At 46.6% G+C, this 17,462-nt stretch overlaps 1 protein-coding gene across 2 annotated transcripts in view; it reads right to left on the reverse strand.

Moving 5' to 3' along the window:
* Window positions 1-731: 731 nt before the first annotated feature.
* The window catches only part of ITPRID1 (ITPR interacting domain containing 1), an 85,475-nt gene continuing 68,744 nt past the window's right edge, over window positions 732-17,462 (reverse strand). For both annotated transcript variants that reach the window (XM_073329499.2, XM_073329501.2), the window contains exon 16: window positions 732-815. The gene's annotated coding sequence lies outside the window, so the exon portion shown is untranslated. The remainder of the gene's footprint in view (window positions 816-17,462) is intronic.

Consider the following 17,462-nt stretch of genomic DNA (forward strand, 5'->3'; position numbering starts at 1 on the left):
CATGCAGCTCCGGACTCAGCTGCACAGAAGAGAAAAGGTGGATGATCAGATGGCTTCTAGGAAGAATGATAACAGACCTCTATCTTAGAGGTCTCCCTCTATTACTGAATGCTGATATGGGAGGGGCCAGGAAGTTACCTCCTCAAATATTTTACCCCCACTCACCCCCTGTCCTGTTTTTTCACAGTTGCTATCTTGTCGCCCTAAGAGGCACCTATGTTGGTGTTGCTTTCATTGGCCCAGCTCCTCCAAGGTAATTTATTTAATAATCTCACCGTTGTGTTTGTTTGTTTTTTAAGCCACGCCACTGATTTTTGAGGCCTGGCTCATGGTTTTTGAACATTTGGTGATGGCAATGCTGAGAGATGTTGCTGTAATATGGGGACTTTTGGAACTTTTCCCCACCTCTGAGATGTGACACATCACTCCTGGCTCCATAATGGAAGTGGGAGTATTTAGCTTTGTTTCACAAGTGAAACAGCAGAGAAGCCAAGGTAACTCTTAAGAGTGGGAAACAAACCCCAGGAGGTGGCCCTTTTACAGACATACAGAAACCATATTCCTTCCCTTCCCTGGCACCTTCCATTCAAGAAACTCAATCACTACCCACCTGTTATTGGATTCACAGCTATTTCACACTATAACTGCATAGCAGGAGGGGATAACCATAGCACCTTGGCCTGTAATTCAATTAGAGACTCTCTAGGCTCTAACTGAGCTCAGGAGCTTCAGCCTGTGTGTGATTGGCAATGCAGGGCACAGAAGGGAGTGCTTAGAGCAGGACCGGGGGATGTAAAGCCAGTGGATCCAGAATCCTGGGGAAACAAAAGAAAGACAATAGGTGCAGAAAAGTGACTACAAAGGAATTCAGCACATTAGGAAGCCACTGACCCATGCCCAGGCCTCTACCAAGCACTGTAACCTCCTTGGGTATGACTACACTGCAATAAAACACCTGTGGGGATTTGTGGGGCTGTAAGACTGCAGTGTAGATATGCAGGCTGAGCCCGAACATCTACACTGCAATTTCATAGCCCTGCAGTCAGCTGACATGGGCCAGCCATGTGTGTTTTATTGCAGTGTAGACATACCCATTCTGACCAGGGTGTTTCACCAGGAGCCATTGTGGAACTCTTCTTTCAAAGTATCAAGTGCTTTGTGGAGTGCTCGTGCCTTTCCAGCAGCAGTGGCAGATAGTCTGCCAGGGCAGGGAAAGAACAGGGGATTAACTCTTAGGAAAGACAGAAAACCCCAATCAGATCACTACTATTGGACACAAATAATGCCCCAAACACAGCAAGTCCCAACTCCAGCTTCACCTGTCTCCTGCCAGCAGTTGTTCTCCCTCACCATACTTTCTTTCTCATTTTTCTGTCCTACCTCTGTTCTTGGTGCATGAGTCTCATCATCTCTGCTTGTCACACCTCAGTCATCCTTTGCACCCTTTCACTGATCCTTTTGTCTATGTGTAAGCCCTACTGCCAGAGACAAAAAATCTTTCCACATGCTTTGATGGTGAAAAGGGAAAAGTGTTGCCATAAAGAGTTTCATTTGTATAGGCTACCTACCCACAATTCCTCTAGTGGCACTTCTAGAGTCACCATAACCATACATGAAATTGGATTCTGGCAGATTGTGGGTTCCCAGACAACTAGTGAAGAATTTGTTTCCAAGGATTTTGGATCTTTCCTAGAAGGAATTCCAATTGTTCTCAGTTATCTCCTATGGTGACTTTGTAGTAATATTGCTGTGAGAATCATCACAGAGAACAGCAGCAGATTTAAGGGGGTTCTAATGAGGTTTGCCTCCCCTGTGCATCAATAAACTTGAAGTAATAAACTGAGTTAAATGGTGGCACGTTCAACTGGCACCAGAAAAGTGGCTCCCATGAGATACTTGGACTATTGCTGATTCAAACCGTGAGTGAGTAGGTGAGGCTAGTGGCTAGGTGAGGTAGTGCAGGTAAGAGACTCAACAGTGGGACAGTCTCACTGGCAGGTGGAAAGGGAGTTAGGCATACTGCTGCCAAAATTACTGGAAGAGGTTTGCATTTTGCTCTCTTTTTTCATATAAATTCTGTTGCTGTGTTTTCTCAAATTTACGGTTGTGTTCCCTTTCCCTTAATACAGATGTTCTTGATTTTACTCATTCCTACAGTGCCTGTGAGTGGGGAAGTTCTACCTACTAAGGGTATCCAGGGAGGGTGAGTTCAGGTTTCTGGTTGGGGGGAGGCTCAAGCTGGTTTAATTATTTGTCACAAGGGACCTGAGATATACTGTAGTCAGCCCTTCTTGCTGCTATTAACCACCTGGCAGAAGGGTATTACATGTGTTCACATCTCCCTTGTCCATCTTACCTCTAGTCTTATAGCTCCTCTCTGATTGTCACTATCCTTATCTTGGTCTTCATTGTGCCTCCTTTCCCTTGTTGCTCCTCTTCCACCTCTTATTACTCCTTTAGCTTTCTGTATTTTCCACACCCTTCCTCACCCATTCCTAGGTCTCTGACTTCCTTTCTCTGCTGTTTCTAATCACTCATCTTTGCGCCTGCAGATCCCAATCCGATTGCTGAGTGCAGTCATGGCAGCTTTCCTAGGCTCTCTGGGGACAGAATGTTATGCAACTGCTAAGGCAGCAACTGGACATGAGCTGCTGACATCACAGCATTGTGACATCATCTCCTGTGATGAGCTTACTCAGGGCTAGATTGGTCCTGGCTGCTTTGGATTTCCCCAGGCAACTCTGTTTGGTGTCCCAGGCCCCTTCACAGATTATTGATTTCAGAACAAGAAACAGAAGACTCAGAGGAGGCAGTGTTGTCTAGAGGGTAAAGCAGGGAATCTGGGGATCAGGACTCCTGGATTTTCCTGGCTCTGCATGGTCTTGGATGAGTCAGTCTGTGTCTCCACTTATAAACTGGAAGCTAATAATATGGAAACCCCCTCATGCACCGCTGCCTACCTGAGCCCCAAAAAAACAACTTGATCTGCTGTGAAATGATGTGGCTTGGTAGTAACTAGCACAGCGCCCACCTCACCATGTGCGGATATTCCCCAGTTTTTGCTGCTTCTTCTAGACCAGCAAGGCAGTGAAATGTCACTGGGTCCCATGAACCTTATGGTAGCATTACTTTTGCACGGAATCCCAATTTTCAGCCAAAACAAGTTGCTTTAAAAATATTGTAATTGTCTGAAGTGTCTCCTCCCTGTTCAAAGGACGCAGGGGGAATTCCAGGCAACTTTATAAGAGGTGTTGGATTAATTGGATTAATTAATTAAACATTTGGATTAATCTTGGGTAAAATAATGTCATTGTCTATATGTCTCTTTGAAGTTTGTAATAGACTGCCTAATGGATAAATTGCCCTAGTTAATTTGTGTAAATAACTACTGGTGGTGTTTAGAAAGCAAAAGGTTACATCAAAAGCCTATTGTTTAACCAGGACTGTGTGGTCAAGTGGATGCTAGGACACTGTATAAAAAGACCCTTGGGTCCTGATCCTGTTCATCTCAGATCTGCTTAAGCTTCATTAGGGGAAGTTTGAGTTGCAGTACTGAGGTCTGAGTTATGCTGATACGTCCTGAATATGATATTTGGACATTGGATTATAACCTGTGAACTCAATTCTAAAGGAACTCTTTGCAACTATAAAGCTCACAATCTCTGCTACGAATCTGGACCTCAATGGATTGAACTCATGTCTATATGTATATTGATCTTTTAACCACACGCTCTCTCTCTTTTGTTTTTTAATAAAATTTAGTTTCGTTAATAAGAATTGGCTGTAGCGTGTATTTGGGTAAAATCTAAAACATTCATTAATCTGGGAGGTAATGTGCCCCATCCTTTGGGACTGGTAGACAGTTTTCTTTTATATGATGATATAAGATTTTTGGAAATCATCATATTTGACTTAGGTACCTGGATGGAGGCCTGAGGCTGGATCACTTTAAGGTAACTGTTATTTGGACTTCTGAGTAACTAGTAAGGTAATAAAGAAGCTGTTTTATGCTGGTTTGATAAATCTAAGTATTGGAATATTCACCAGCTTTTGGGGGTTTGTCTGCTCATTCTTTACAGTTCACCCTAATTGAGTGACCATAGCTGGTCCCCACTGGGATCCCGATCATAATGCTGCTCATATCTTCTTGGCTGCACTGTGTGAATAGGTCTTGGTTTGAGATTGTTCTGGGCCAAAAGATATGGAGAATTTTTCTGAGATATGAGAATTTGTATGGAATGAAGACAGTTTGGACATGTCATACTTTGACATTCCCCAGCATTTTGCACTTTAAAGTAGAGTTGAAAGTACGCAGCTCTGATAAATCCTGAATTTAGTTTTGGTGCTGTATTTTGATGATTTCCAGGCTGTATTTAAGCTCCTGAAGGTGTTCCTGGCTTTATTGATTCTGTTCCGGATATCCTGCCTTGTTCCACCATCCTGGCTGATGGTGCTGCCCAAATATGTGACTGTTTCTACATTGGTGAGAACATGATCCTCTATCCATACTGGTGATGGGGAAGCAATTTTAAGGGTTATGATAGCTCTCTTATTGCGGTTGATTTTCAGTCTGATTTGCTGGCTGAATGTGTTGAGTCAGGTTGTTGTTTTTTTTCTTCACAATCTGCTTGTCATGAAGGACAAAAAACAACTTTTGACAGCCTACAATCCTGTATGAGAAGAGAATTAGCTAGGAAAAGGAAATTGGCTAAACTGTGATAATATGGTAATGAGAGAATGGAAGATGCATTTAGACATATTGTCTGATGGAGACTGAAGAGTCCTATTTACCTCCAGCTGAGATAATATGGAGCTGTTCAGGCTGCAGGACAGCTGGCACTCTTCCATTTCATTAAGCCCTGAAAAAAAATAGTGATGTGTAGGCAGGTGAAGTTCCTCTCCTGCTTGTACACAGTGTTTAGAGGCCATGCTTACCTCCTTGCCAGCTCTTGGTCTTTATTACTAACATAAATAATAAGAACTGTAGCTTTCATTCTAAGCTTCCTCTTGAGATAGCTTGCTCTTCGGGTTTTTTCCCTCCAAAACCTTTCCCTGCCTCTAGTTACTTCTGTGATGGTGTGTATGAGAAGGGTGACCATTTATATCACAGTTGTTACCACTGTGACAAAGTTACCATGAATCCTGTACAAAGTATGTCATGTGAGGTATCGATAGAAAAGTTCTGAATTGTTAAGTATGTTTATCTTGCTTAGATGCATCTATCAGATTTGTATCTGAAGTTATGGATATTGGCTATGTGCTTGTATCTTAAGCATGTATTGTATTCCTGGATGACCCTTCCTCCCCCGATATATTTATATCAGGGATAGACATCTATGTGTTGGTGACCCATTTAAAGACACTCCACTCTCACAATGGGCCACTGAAGGAACCCATCCTGCCCAGAAGGTCTGGCTGTGGATGCCTCAGACAGCAAGGAGCTAATGGCCACCACCTGTGATTCAGCAAAACATGTAAGGGCATGTGATGTGGATATGTGATCCCAGACTCCATCTTGGGCAGTAACTTTCCATACACAGGGGGTGTGGGATTTGTTTGGCACAGTAAATTTCCATGCACATAGCGGAGGATATAAAAGACACCGAGACACCTCCATTTTGCCTTTTTCCTGCTCCAACTCTCTGAACTGTGGATTTACAACTAATAGGAGTATTTTGAACTATGAACTGAGGACCTACCAAGCTTTGGAAAATACCAGAGAGACTTTTGCAAGCCAGCCGTCTATTTCATCATTGCTACAAACCGGATATAAGGAATTTGCAGTCATTTGTATGTATACGATCTATTAACCATTTTAACTCTGTTTTTTATTCACAAATCTTTATTTAGTTTACTGAGGATTGGCGGACAGTGTGATATTTGGGTAAGAGCTGAGATACATATTGACTTGGGGGTAAATGTCTCATCCTGTGGGTTTGGTGTAACCTCACATATGATGAACTGGGTTTTCAGTAACCTCTCACTATATTAGCCCTATTTGTCTGGATAGGTGCCAAAGGCTGGCATGCCTATAGGGGACTGTGTTTGGTTCCTGGTTAACCACTGCGGTACTGCAGAAGTAGTATTTTTATTGGCTTGATTAATCTAATTATAGAATAAACCACAGGTTTGGGGGAAAGCCTGCCCTGTTTTTTTGCAGTCTGCCCTGAATGTGGCATTCTCAGTGTGGTCCATCCTGGGCACCCGGTCACAACTTCTACAGATAGACATTCAAACCCTTTTATACTGTATTCTTATCCGAATGTGGTGCCCTAAACTCTAGGAGGGCTCTACTGTTGTGTGCTGCTAAATAGCTGCTCTGTTCTACCACAAAGGTGTTGACATTTCAGGGACAGATGTTATGATTCCTGTGTTTGTGGTTTCTCTCTGTCCGTCTCCGCTTCAAGTGTACATGTGGTCTTTTCCAGCTGGGGCCCATTTCTAAGCATATTTCTGCTGAAGGCACAACCACATCCATCATAATGTTGCACTACCTAAAATCCTGAACTCAGCTCAGGGTTTCCACTGAAAAGTAATTATAGGATGATGGAAGAACACTGTTACAATAATTGGTTAGGGATACGAAAAGAGGAGGGTTAAAAACAGATCATGAGAATGCTGGCCATCTAAGCTCTGATCCCATCCATTTGTTAACAAATAATAGAAATTAGAACTGTAAAATACAATATCCATTCCTTGCCAATGCAGGAATATTCACTTTATCACAGCAAGAGGATATGTGCAACTCAAATCTAACTCATGCAGGGCTCAATACCTAATTGCACTGTATTCACACTGAAACAGGCCTGCTCTAACTTGCGACAGTAAGGCTGGGGATCAATGGAGAGTTTCTCATTGATGCTCCACTCCATCTGGCCTCCATCATACCCACTTCCTCTCTTGACATGCCTCCTCCTGCATTTGAGGAGTGGGCTGTAGAGCTAGTGCTGGGAGAATATTCAGCTGTCCCCTTTCAGGTCACTTTGTGCTGGTCTGGCAGTATAAATTGCCTATAGTGGGGCCCAGTGCAACTGTACGCATGTGAGGCCAGAATTTGCTGCTGTGAATTCCCTTGAGGTTTTGCTTCACCTGTCAAACGGACTTTTAGCCATTTAGCTATTGCAGCCATTTACACCAGCAAAGAACTTTGTACTGGGCTTTTATGGTGACACCCCTGAATAAAATAGCTGGCATTTGTAGGGTAAGTCTCCCACTGCAAATGAATGTGCGATTTATCTGTTGTAGTGAACTTCTCCACAAGTGAGAACATAAACTGGTGGATAAGATACAAACTGAGTGTCAGGACTCGGGAGGTTCATGTCCTTGGTGTGCCACAGACCTTCTGTGTAAACTTGTGTAAGCTGCTTCACAGTTTTGTCCCTCTGTTCCCCATATATAAGAACTATTACCCCATAGAAATGTTTGCAAGGTTGTTGTTGCCATGTTAGACCCATGATATTAGAGAGACACAGTGACATCTGTTGGTGAGAGACAAGCTTTAGTGCTTACACAGAGCTCTTCTTCAGGTCTGGGAAAGGTTCTCAGAGTGTCACAGCTAAACACAAAGTGGAACAGATTGTTTAGCATAAGGAGTTAACACATGTTGCAAGAGAACATTCAAGGTGAAGTGGGTAGTTAACACATTTGCAGTTGTAAGACAAAGGAGTGTTAATGGGTTACAGGTTGTTGTAATGAGCCATAACTCCAGTTAATGAGTCCATGATTTTTAGTATTTAGCAAAGTTGTGAATTTAAGCTCCCAGGCTCATCTTTTGTAAGCGTTATGCAGATTTCCTTTGAATATAAGGACTCAGAGGTCTGATGCGGAGTGATTATTTTGTGAAAAGTGTTCGCCCACATGTAATATGGTAGGGTTTTTTTTCCTTTCATTTTTTCTGTGTGAGTTCATTCGAGAGCATAGTGATTGTCAGGTTCCAATAAAAGATATGACCTCGCCCATATTGTCTTTTTGAGGAGTGTTATGAGACTCAGTTCACTAATGTTTGCAAAGTGCTCGGAAATCATGAGGTGGAAGGTTCTGTTGAGGTATCATACACCAACACGATTCTACTTTCCAGAGCATGGCATTTTGTATATGATCCACCTGAAAAGGAGAATTCGCATTGGCTTATGCATGACAAGAATTTGATTAAAAACTGAGCTGTTGCACCATAAATAAATCAATGAGACCCTTTTTTGTGGCAGCACTTGCATAGTCTGGATTGAAGATACAGTGAAAATAGCCTATCAGGTTCCAGCCTTAATGTATGTGCTACTGTTTTATAAAATATAATAGCTTGCAAAAACACTGATTCTGGGATGGTTGCTCATCTGCCATCAAAGACTATTTAACAATATGTTCACCTTCTGTTGTGCATACTATAGGTTCTAGTAGTGGCTTATTTTGTGAGCAGCAGTATATATAGCAGCATGCAAGTATCTTTTGCAAGTAATATTTATAATTTTAATTCAATAATATTTCTAACCTTTTGGTCACTGTGTTTCTTATAACATTCTTCCCGCTTAAGCAAATTTGCACTTTGCTGCAATGACACACGTGGCTTATTTTGCTGCCAGGGAATAGGAGGAGTGTAGGAATAACCTGGCCATGCTCCTACCTGCCCTCTGACATGGGGCGCGCATGTGGAGGAGGGGGGATGGGTATGGCATATGCTTTGCCAACTCTGTGCTTCCTAGGGATATTCCCATGCACAGTTGTTCCCTGAAAATTGTCAAACTGCTTTATGACCACTTTATACCAGTGATGAATCTGGTGTAAAGTGGCAATCAGAAAAGTGTAAATTCCAACTCCAGCACTATGAGTCCAAGCCTCCTTCTCCTCAAGTCAATGACAAAACTACCATTGACTTCAGAGGGAGTAGGATCAACCCCCAAGATGCCTCCTTCTTGGATTCTGTAGGAGGCACTCAGTCACGCAGTACATACATTAATGTGTCAGAGAAGCACTGATGTTTAACCATCCATTACTCTCCAGGGTGTATTGAATAGATACTTGGAGACCCTAGCATGGTACCAAAGCATCTACAAAGCAACTCAGCAGGGCTACAGGAGCGCTACTAAATTGGGAAGTTCGGACCAATGGATTCATGTACCCATGAACCTGAAGTGACAGAAATATGGTTGGGAGCACTTTTTGTTTAGATTATCACTAGATTCAATCAGAACTGGGATCCACAATCTATCATCATCCAATCTTTAAGGTCTCAACCATTTTTGACTTTATGCATTACCCTGTATGACAGCACAGTAAGGTGTGTGTGTGTGTGTGTGTGTGCCATACCAAGACCACTGTGATATCAGAGGTAACACAATCAATCATCACTCTTACTCTACAGCTAATCTGCATGCAACAATTTCATTGGCTGTATAACAGGAACTGCATAGATGGTGGATTACTTGACCCAGCTGCCATGCTCATGTGACAGCGTGGGGTTTTTAGCTACTAGTGATATTTGTAAATTGCTCTGAGTTGCATTTTAGAACGAAGTATGATCATTATTATTGTACATTAGAAAGAGCTGACAACTTTTCTATTTCTTGTTGCTCAGAATACTTTTATTGCTGAAATAATCCATCTTTACTGTTAAAATAATCCAATTGCTGGTCTAGCCCTAAACACACAAAAGTTCTGTACAGTTTCAGTAGTGATATATTTGTTACTGTTTGGAATTCTAGGCATCGTGTGAGAAACTATTTTGTATGATATTCCTCTGTTAAATTTAAATGATGAATGGTATTGAGCACCATGAATTGGCCATAACATGCAAAGACTGCTAAAATGGGAACATGTATTCACTAGTAATGAAATTCACCCCTTAGATTAGGATTTAACTAGTGCATAGGCCATGTGTGCCCTCTTTACTCAGGGATAAAGTTCACCTATTGTATCAAAGCTGGAGGTCTTTACTCATACCTTGAGATTTGGGTGTAGCTCAGTAACACAGTATACATGTTCTCATGGAGCTTGACTTGTCTGTGGAACTATTTTTCCATTCTGCTGAAAAGGAGCTAGTTATAGTTCTGTGGGAGGATCCACATCCACTGTATGTGCTAGATAAAGAAACTTTGCAAAGCAGACTTCTCTTTCTGTGGCCCAAGCAGTCATTGGTCAGATGTTCCTTATCCATTTTTCCTGTGCATCTTCTATACACAGAGATACAGTACTTATGTGTACAACCTTCAGTCTTATTGCAGCTGTGCTTTCACTCTCTTGCATTAGAGAGCTTGGGGAAAATGCTGAGCCAAATTCACCCCTGGTGTCAGAGGAGTTATACCAGATACTAATTTGGCCCAGTGTACACTCCAAGTATTGTTTCATGGATTAGGCTCTGTAACACTCTATACCTCGAAGGAGTGCCCTGTAACTCCCATATTCATCATTTGTATATAATTGTGATATTTCATATAAAGCATGTTATGTAAGGTATCATGGGAATGGCTATGATCTGCTGAAAGCCATTGTTCTATCTAAATATGTATATCATTAATGCATATGAAGTTATGAGATTGTGTTGTATGGTTGTCACTAAACTATGTTGTGAGTTGGGGAATTGCCAAAATATTAGCTCCCCAGAAACAACAGCAAGGGAGCTAAGCAGCACTGGGGGGGGGGTGTCGAACAACTATCAGGAGCCATTGTCTAGCAAGGGAGTTACAATTCGATGACTCCCTTACACAAGGCCACACCAGGGGAATTGTTCAACCTTGTCTGGTGATTCATCAGTGCCCACCAGACATGCTTGGACTTGTGTTCCTCAAGCACATGGAATAAGGATATAATATAGGGAACAGAGGCCGTATGGTTTAGCCTGTCTCTTCTCCCACCTGCACTGAAGGCAATGAGAACACTGGAGCGGAGGAGACTGGTCCCCAGGCTAACAGGAAGAACTTGCATATGAAAGACTGTAACCAAACTGCAGTATCCAATGGCGTGAGAAAAACTACTTAATCCACATATTGCCTAGTCCAGGGGTCAGCAGCCTTTGTGAGGCGGCCCATCAGGGTAATCAGCTGGCAGGCCGCAAGACATTTTTTTATGTTGACTGTCCGCAGCTTCCAGTGGCCACGCTTCGCTGTTCCCCGCCAATGGGAGCTGCGGGAAGCTGCAGGGCCTTTTGCCTATCACTTAAAATCCATCTTTTTAAATCAATAAACTTATTCTAATGTTTATCTTTAGCAGGGCATTTGACTGAAGTGCTTGGTAAATCTGCTCAGGTTAGAAAGGCTGGTGTATGGCCACTTTCCATTGATGAAGTGCTGAACCAATTAATAATCTTACATTGCTCAAGAGGGAATATTCCTGAGGTACAAGACCGGGAGCAGGGAGGATTTGGCTGGTGCCTTTCTCTGTGTGATTGGTGAGTGGTTCTGGGAGCATTCATGCAATCTAGATGGGTGTGGGACGCCACATGCAGTTGTACTGAGTGGCAACAGCACCTGGAAGGGTTGCTGCTTGTCACCAGTAAGGCATTGTGAGAGACAACCCAGCTTAGTGAGGTAAGGGGGCACAGCAGTCCCAGGTTGTACCCCTAGGTTCCTGTCACAGGCTCACACACTTTAAAGGAGCCCACCGTGAGTACTGAAGAGGGTGATTTTTAAAGGAAGAATAATTCAATGTAAGTGCTCTTTTGAGTTGTAATTGAAAAGGTCAAGAAGTTCATGTATCAACCATGAATGGATAAAAGGGGCTCGGAGTACAGGCAGGGGTGTGAGCTCTGGCTGGGGTTGTGGGCTTTGGGAAGGGGCCAGAGATGAGGGGCTAGAACAGGGGGTTAGGGTGCGGGGTGGGGGTGTGAGGGCTCTGGACTGGGGGCGGGGGTGCAGGCTCTGGGGTGGGGCCAGGGATGCGGGCTTTGGGAGGAATTTGGGTACAGGAGGGGACAGCAGTCTGGGGCAGGGTGTTGGGGTGTGGGAGGGTGTTCAGGGTTACCCCAGCTCTCAGGAAGCGGCCACCAGGTCCCTTCAGCACCTAGAAGCATGGGCATCCAGGGAGGCTCCATGCACTGCGCTTGCACCCACAGGTGCTGCCTGTGCAGTTCCCATTGGTTGTGGTTTCCAGCCAATGGGAGCTGCGGAGCCAGCACTAGGGGTAGGGGCAGGGGCAGCGCCCAGCGCCATCCTCACCACGCATGTGCCTAGGAGCCGCAAGGACCTGGTGGCTGCCCACTTCCGGGAGCTGCACAGAGCTAGGGTAGGCAGGGAACCTGCTTTAGCCCTGGGCCCCCAAACCTGGACTTTTAATGGCTTGGTTGGTGGTGCCAACCGGAGCCGCCAGCGTCCCTTTTCGACCAGGCTTTCCAGTCAAAAACTGGATGCCTGGCAACCCAAGGGGTCGGGGCAGGCATGGCTTGGGCGAGCATTGACCCTAGCCTCACGTAGGGGTGGGAAGGGGCTTGAACGATCTGTGACACTAGCCTTGAGCTGGGATGGGGAGCAGGGGCAGGCCTGACTGAGGTGAGCAGTGACCCCCCCCCAGCCTCATGGGGGGGTTGCGGTTGACAGGCAGGGCTCTGGTGAGCAGTGACCCGTGTCACACGGGGCGGGGGGAGAGGCCAGGGCCAGGCAAGGCTTGGGAGAGCAGCCACTCCAGGTTCATGCAGGGGGAGGGCACGCAGGGTTTGGGTGATCAGCAACCTCCAACCAAACATGGGGGGTGGTGGTTTGCAGGCACGGCTCAGGCAAGCAGTGACCCCAGCCTCACATGGGGCGGGGCACAAAGGGCTCAGATAAGCAGTGACCCCCAGTGTCACGGGGGAGAGGGGCAGGTATGGCTTGGACAAGCAGCAACCCCAGGCGCTCGCAGGGGAGAGGAGGATTGGCCTGGCTCAGGCAAGCAGTCACCGCAACCTCACATGGGGTGGGGCAGAAAGGGCACAGACAAGCAGTGACCCCAGCCTCACGCTGGGAGCTTCAGGCAGGGCTTGGGTGAGCAGTGACTCCAGCATCACGTGTGGATGGGTGTCTAGTAGGGCTTGGCCCAGCAGTGATCCCAACTTCACTTCGGGGGGGGGGGGGGGTGGAAGGAAGGGCTTGAGTCAGCAGCTGTCCCAGCCTTGTGCAGGGGGCTGCAGACAGTGCTCAGGCAAGCAGCAACCCCAACCGTGCATAGGGGAGGCAGGGCTCAGGCCAGCCTCACACAGGGAGCTGCAGGCAGGGCTCAGGGGGGAAACGACCCCAGCCTCGCACGGAAGGGAGGGAGGCAGTTCTTGGGTGAGCAGCAACCGGAGTCACGCAGGGGCTGCGGTGGGGAAGCAGGTAGGGCTCAGGCATGCAGCAACCTCATCTTCGTGCTGGGGGAGGGGCAGGCAGGGCTCAGGCCAACCCCACGGTGGGGGAGAAGGGCTCAGGCCCCACCCAGTTTTCCCTTCAGAAGTATGGTCACCCTACACCCTCTAAACATGGACTAGACAGGATCAAACTCTTGTTAGTAGAACTTCTAGCCTGATACCACCTCTGGCCCGATCATGCTTGCCTTAGTGACGCAAACGCCTAATGACTGCAGTGGGAGTTTTATGTGACTAAGGCAACAAGATTTGTCTCACTCTGGCCCATATTTCCTCCTTGAAAAATCTCTTGATGCAAAAGCTGTTTTTAAATAACAGAATCCACAGCACCGGAGCCAGAGAACTTTGTTTACAAAAACTGTTGCTTCCATGTAAATGTTTTCTGAAAAACTAACAGGCAGGTGCAGACATATGTCTCTGTAACAGGATAGATTAAAAATTAATTTTATTAAGGAAACTAGCAATGCATCCCAAACCTCTCATCCCTGGCCCCAATTCTCTGCCCCAGCACGGAGCCCACTGCTCCCCATCCTGAACCCCTGATTTCTGGCCAAAGCACCAGCCAGAGACCACATCCGCTCACCCGCCCCCCCCTCCCGCACCCCAACTGCCTGCCCCAGCCTGGTGAAAGTGCATGAGGGTGGGGGAGAATGAGCAACAGCGAGAGGGGAATAGAGCCAGTGGGGGCAGGAGCTTGGAGAAGGGGTGGGGCCTTGGGGTGGGCCAGGGGTGTTCAGTTTTGTGCGACTAGAAAGTTGGCAACCCTACCTGCCCTCTCCCCTGCGCAAGGCTAGGGGAGTCACTGCTTGTCTGAGCCCTTGCTGCCCCCTCCTGTGTGAAGCGGGGGGGGGGTCACTGCTAGCCTGAGCCCTGCCTGCATGCGAGACTGGGGGGGGTTGCTGTTTGCCCAAGCCCTGCCTGCCCCGTCCCCGTCCCCTACATGACACTGGGATCACGTCTCCCCCAGCCCTTCCTGCTGCTGCCCCCTCTGCCACTCGAGGCTGGGGTCACGGCTCACTCGAACCCTTCCCTCCCCCAAGCGGAACTGGGGGGGTCGCTATTCACTAGATCCCTGCGTGCGAGGCTGGGGTGGCTGCTCTCTTTGGCCCTTCCTACCCCTTCCTCCCTATGTGAGACTGTGGGGGGGTGTCGCTGCTTCCCTCAGTTCTGCCTGCCCCGTTCCCCCCCTCCACCTCAGGCTGGGGTCGCTGCTCATCCAACCCCTGCCTGACCCCCTGGCCCCTGCATGGGGTGGGGGTCGCTGCTCACTCAAGCTCTGCCCCTTCTCTCCCCCTGCCCCCCATGGAAGGCTGGCATTGCTGCTTGCCCAAGCTCTGCCTACGTCCCCCCCGTGAGACCTGAGAAGCGACTCTCCTGAACCCTGCCTGTCTGCCGCTCCCGCGCAAGGCTGGGGGTGACAGCTCGCCCGAGCCGTGCCTCTCCCACCCTGTGAGACTGGGGGTTGCAGCTCACCTAAGCCCTACCTGCTCCATCCCCCTCCCCGACACGGGGCTGGGTTCACGTATCCTCACAGCTCTGCCCCCCCCCTGCATGGTGCTGGCACCACCACTCCCCCCGCTGCACCTCGCTTTTTTGACAAAAATGGGCATTTGGCCTGTTTGCTTTTGTCAGCTGATGAAGTCAGCAAGAGCAAATGGGACAACTGTTGCCTTTGCCCAAAAAGTTGGGACAACCGGGACAGGGCTTAAAAAAGGGACTGTCCTGGCCGAAACGGGACATATCCTCACCCTCAGAGGGTGGAACATATAAGTGCAAAGTAGAAAGTGATGAGTGAGGGGAGCACACACAGACATTTTAAAGGGGGTTGCTGTGACAGGTTACTCCTGCCTACTAACTGGCAGGTGAAATTCACCCCTGTGCCGAGGGCTAACAAGTCCCTCTTACGCTTTCAAACAGGGTGTAAGTGGTGCACAGGTCCCATGCTGGCCATCTGCAGAGGGGTGCATTTCACCCTACAACAGTAGTGCTTAAATAAACACCCCATTAACTTGTTGAGGCTTTTGCTTAAGCCAATGACAGCCTTGCCCTGCTTGCTTGTTACCCTGTGCACTGTAAGTGGACAGAAATGGATCTTTACTACCATTCAGCACTTAATTTTACTGCTGAGCAAGTGATGCCTTCACTTGCACTTCCACTTTCACACTGGGGAAAGACTTGAAAGATGAAGGCCTAAATGACACAAACACACCTTCACAGCATTAAACAAATGGTTAGATGTCTGGCAATCCTTGTAGATGTAAAGCGGTAAGCTAAAAAGCAGTCATACAAAATACCAGGTTTCAGAGTAACAGCCGTGTTAGTCTGTATTCTCAAAAAGAAAAGGAGTACTTGTTGCACCTTAGAGACTAACCAATTTATTTGAGCATAAGCTTTCGTGAGCTACAGCTCACTTCCTCAGATGCATATCGTGGAAACTGCAGCAGACTTTATATATACACAGAGAATATGAAACAAAACCTCCTCCCACCCCACTGTCCTGCTGGTAATAGCTTATCTAAAGTGATCATTAGGTGGGCCATTTCCAGCACAAATCCAGGTTTTCTCACCCTCCACCCCCCCACACAAATTCACTCTCTTGCTGGTGATAGCCCATCCAAAGTGACAACTCTTTACACAATGTGCATGACAATCAAGTTGGGCTATTTCCTGCACAAATCCAGGTTTTCTCACATCCCCCCCACCCCCATACACACACAAACTCACTCTCCTGCTGGTAATAGCTCATCCAAACTGACCACTCTTCAAGTTTAAATCCAAGTTAAACCAGAACATCTGGGGGGGGGGGGTAGGAAAAAACAAGAGGAAACAGGCTACCTTGCATAATGACTTAGCCACTCCCAGTCTCTATTTAAGCCTAAATTAATAGTATCCAATTTGCAAATGAATTCCAATTCAGCAGTTTCTCGCTGGAGTCTGGATTTGAAGTTTTTTTGTTTTAAGATAGCGACCTTCATGTCTGTGATTGCGTGACCAGAGAGATTGAAGTTCTCCGACTGGTTTATGAATGTTATAATTCTTGACATCTGATTTGTGTCCATTTATTCTTTTACGTAGAGACTGTCCAGTTTGACCAATGTACATGGCAGAGGGGCATTGCTGGCACATGATGGCATATATCACATTGGTGGATGTGCAGGTGAACGAGCCTCTGATAGTGTGGCTGATGTTATTAGGCCCTGTGATGGTGTCCCCTGAATAGATATGTGGGCACAATTGGCAACGGGCTTTGTTGCAAGGATAAGTTCCTGGGTTAGTGGTTCTGTTGTGTGGTATGTGGTTGTTGGTGAGTATTTGCTTCAGGTTGCGGGGCTGTCTGTAGGCAAGGACTGGCCTGTCTCCCAAGATTTGTGAGAGTGTTGGGTCATCCTTTAGGATAGGTTGTAGATCCTTAATAATGCGTTGGAGGGGTTTTAGTTGGGGGCTGAAGGTGACGGCTAGTGGCGTTCTGTTATTTTCTTTGTTAGGCCTGTCCAGTAGTAGGTAACTTCTGGGAACTCTTCTGGCTCTATCAATCTGTTTCTTTACTTCTGCAGGTGGGTATTGTAGTTGTAAGAAAGCTTGACAGAGATCTTGTAGGTGTTTGTCTCTGTCTGAGGGGTTGGAGCAAATGCGGTTGTATCGCAGAGCTTGGCTGTAGACGATGGATCGTGTGGTGTGGTCAGAGTGAAAGCTGGAGGCATGCAGGTAGGAATAGCGGTCAGTAGGTTTCCGGTATAGGGTGGTGTTTATGTGACCATTGTTTATTAGCACTGTAGTGTCCAGGAAGTGGATCTCTTGTGTGGACTGGACCAGGCTGAGGTTGGTGGTGGGATGGAAATTGTTGAAATCATGGTGGAATTCCTCAAGGGCTTCTTTTCCATGGGTCCAGATGATGAAGATGTCATCAATATAGTGCAAGTAGAGTAGGGGCTTTAGGGGACGAGAGCTGAGGAAGCGTTGTTCTAAATCAGCCATAAAAATGTTGGCATACTGTGGGGCCATGCGGGTACCCATAGCAGTGCTGCTGATCTGAAGGTATACATTGTCCCCAAATGTGAAATAGTTATGGGTAAGGACAAAGTCACAAAGAAAATAACAGAACGCCACTAGCCGTCACCTTCAGCCCCCAACTAAAACCCCTCCAACGCATTATTAAGGA

This window comes from Lepidochelys kempii, chromosome 2, assembly GCF_965140285.1.
Source record: "Lepidochelys kempii isolate rLepKem1 chromosome 2, rLepKem1.hap1, whole genome shotgun sequence".
In the NCBI taxonomy this organism is placed as follows: domain Eukaryota; kingdom Metazoa; phylum Chordata; order Testudines; family Cheloniidae; genus Lepidochelys; species Lepidochelys kempii.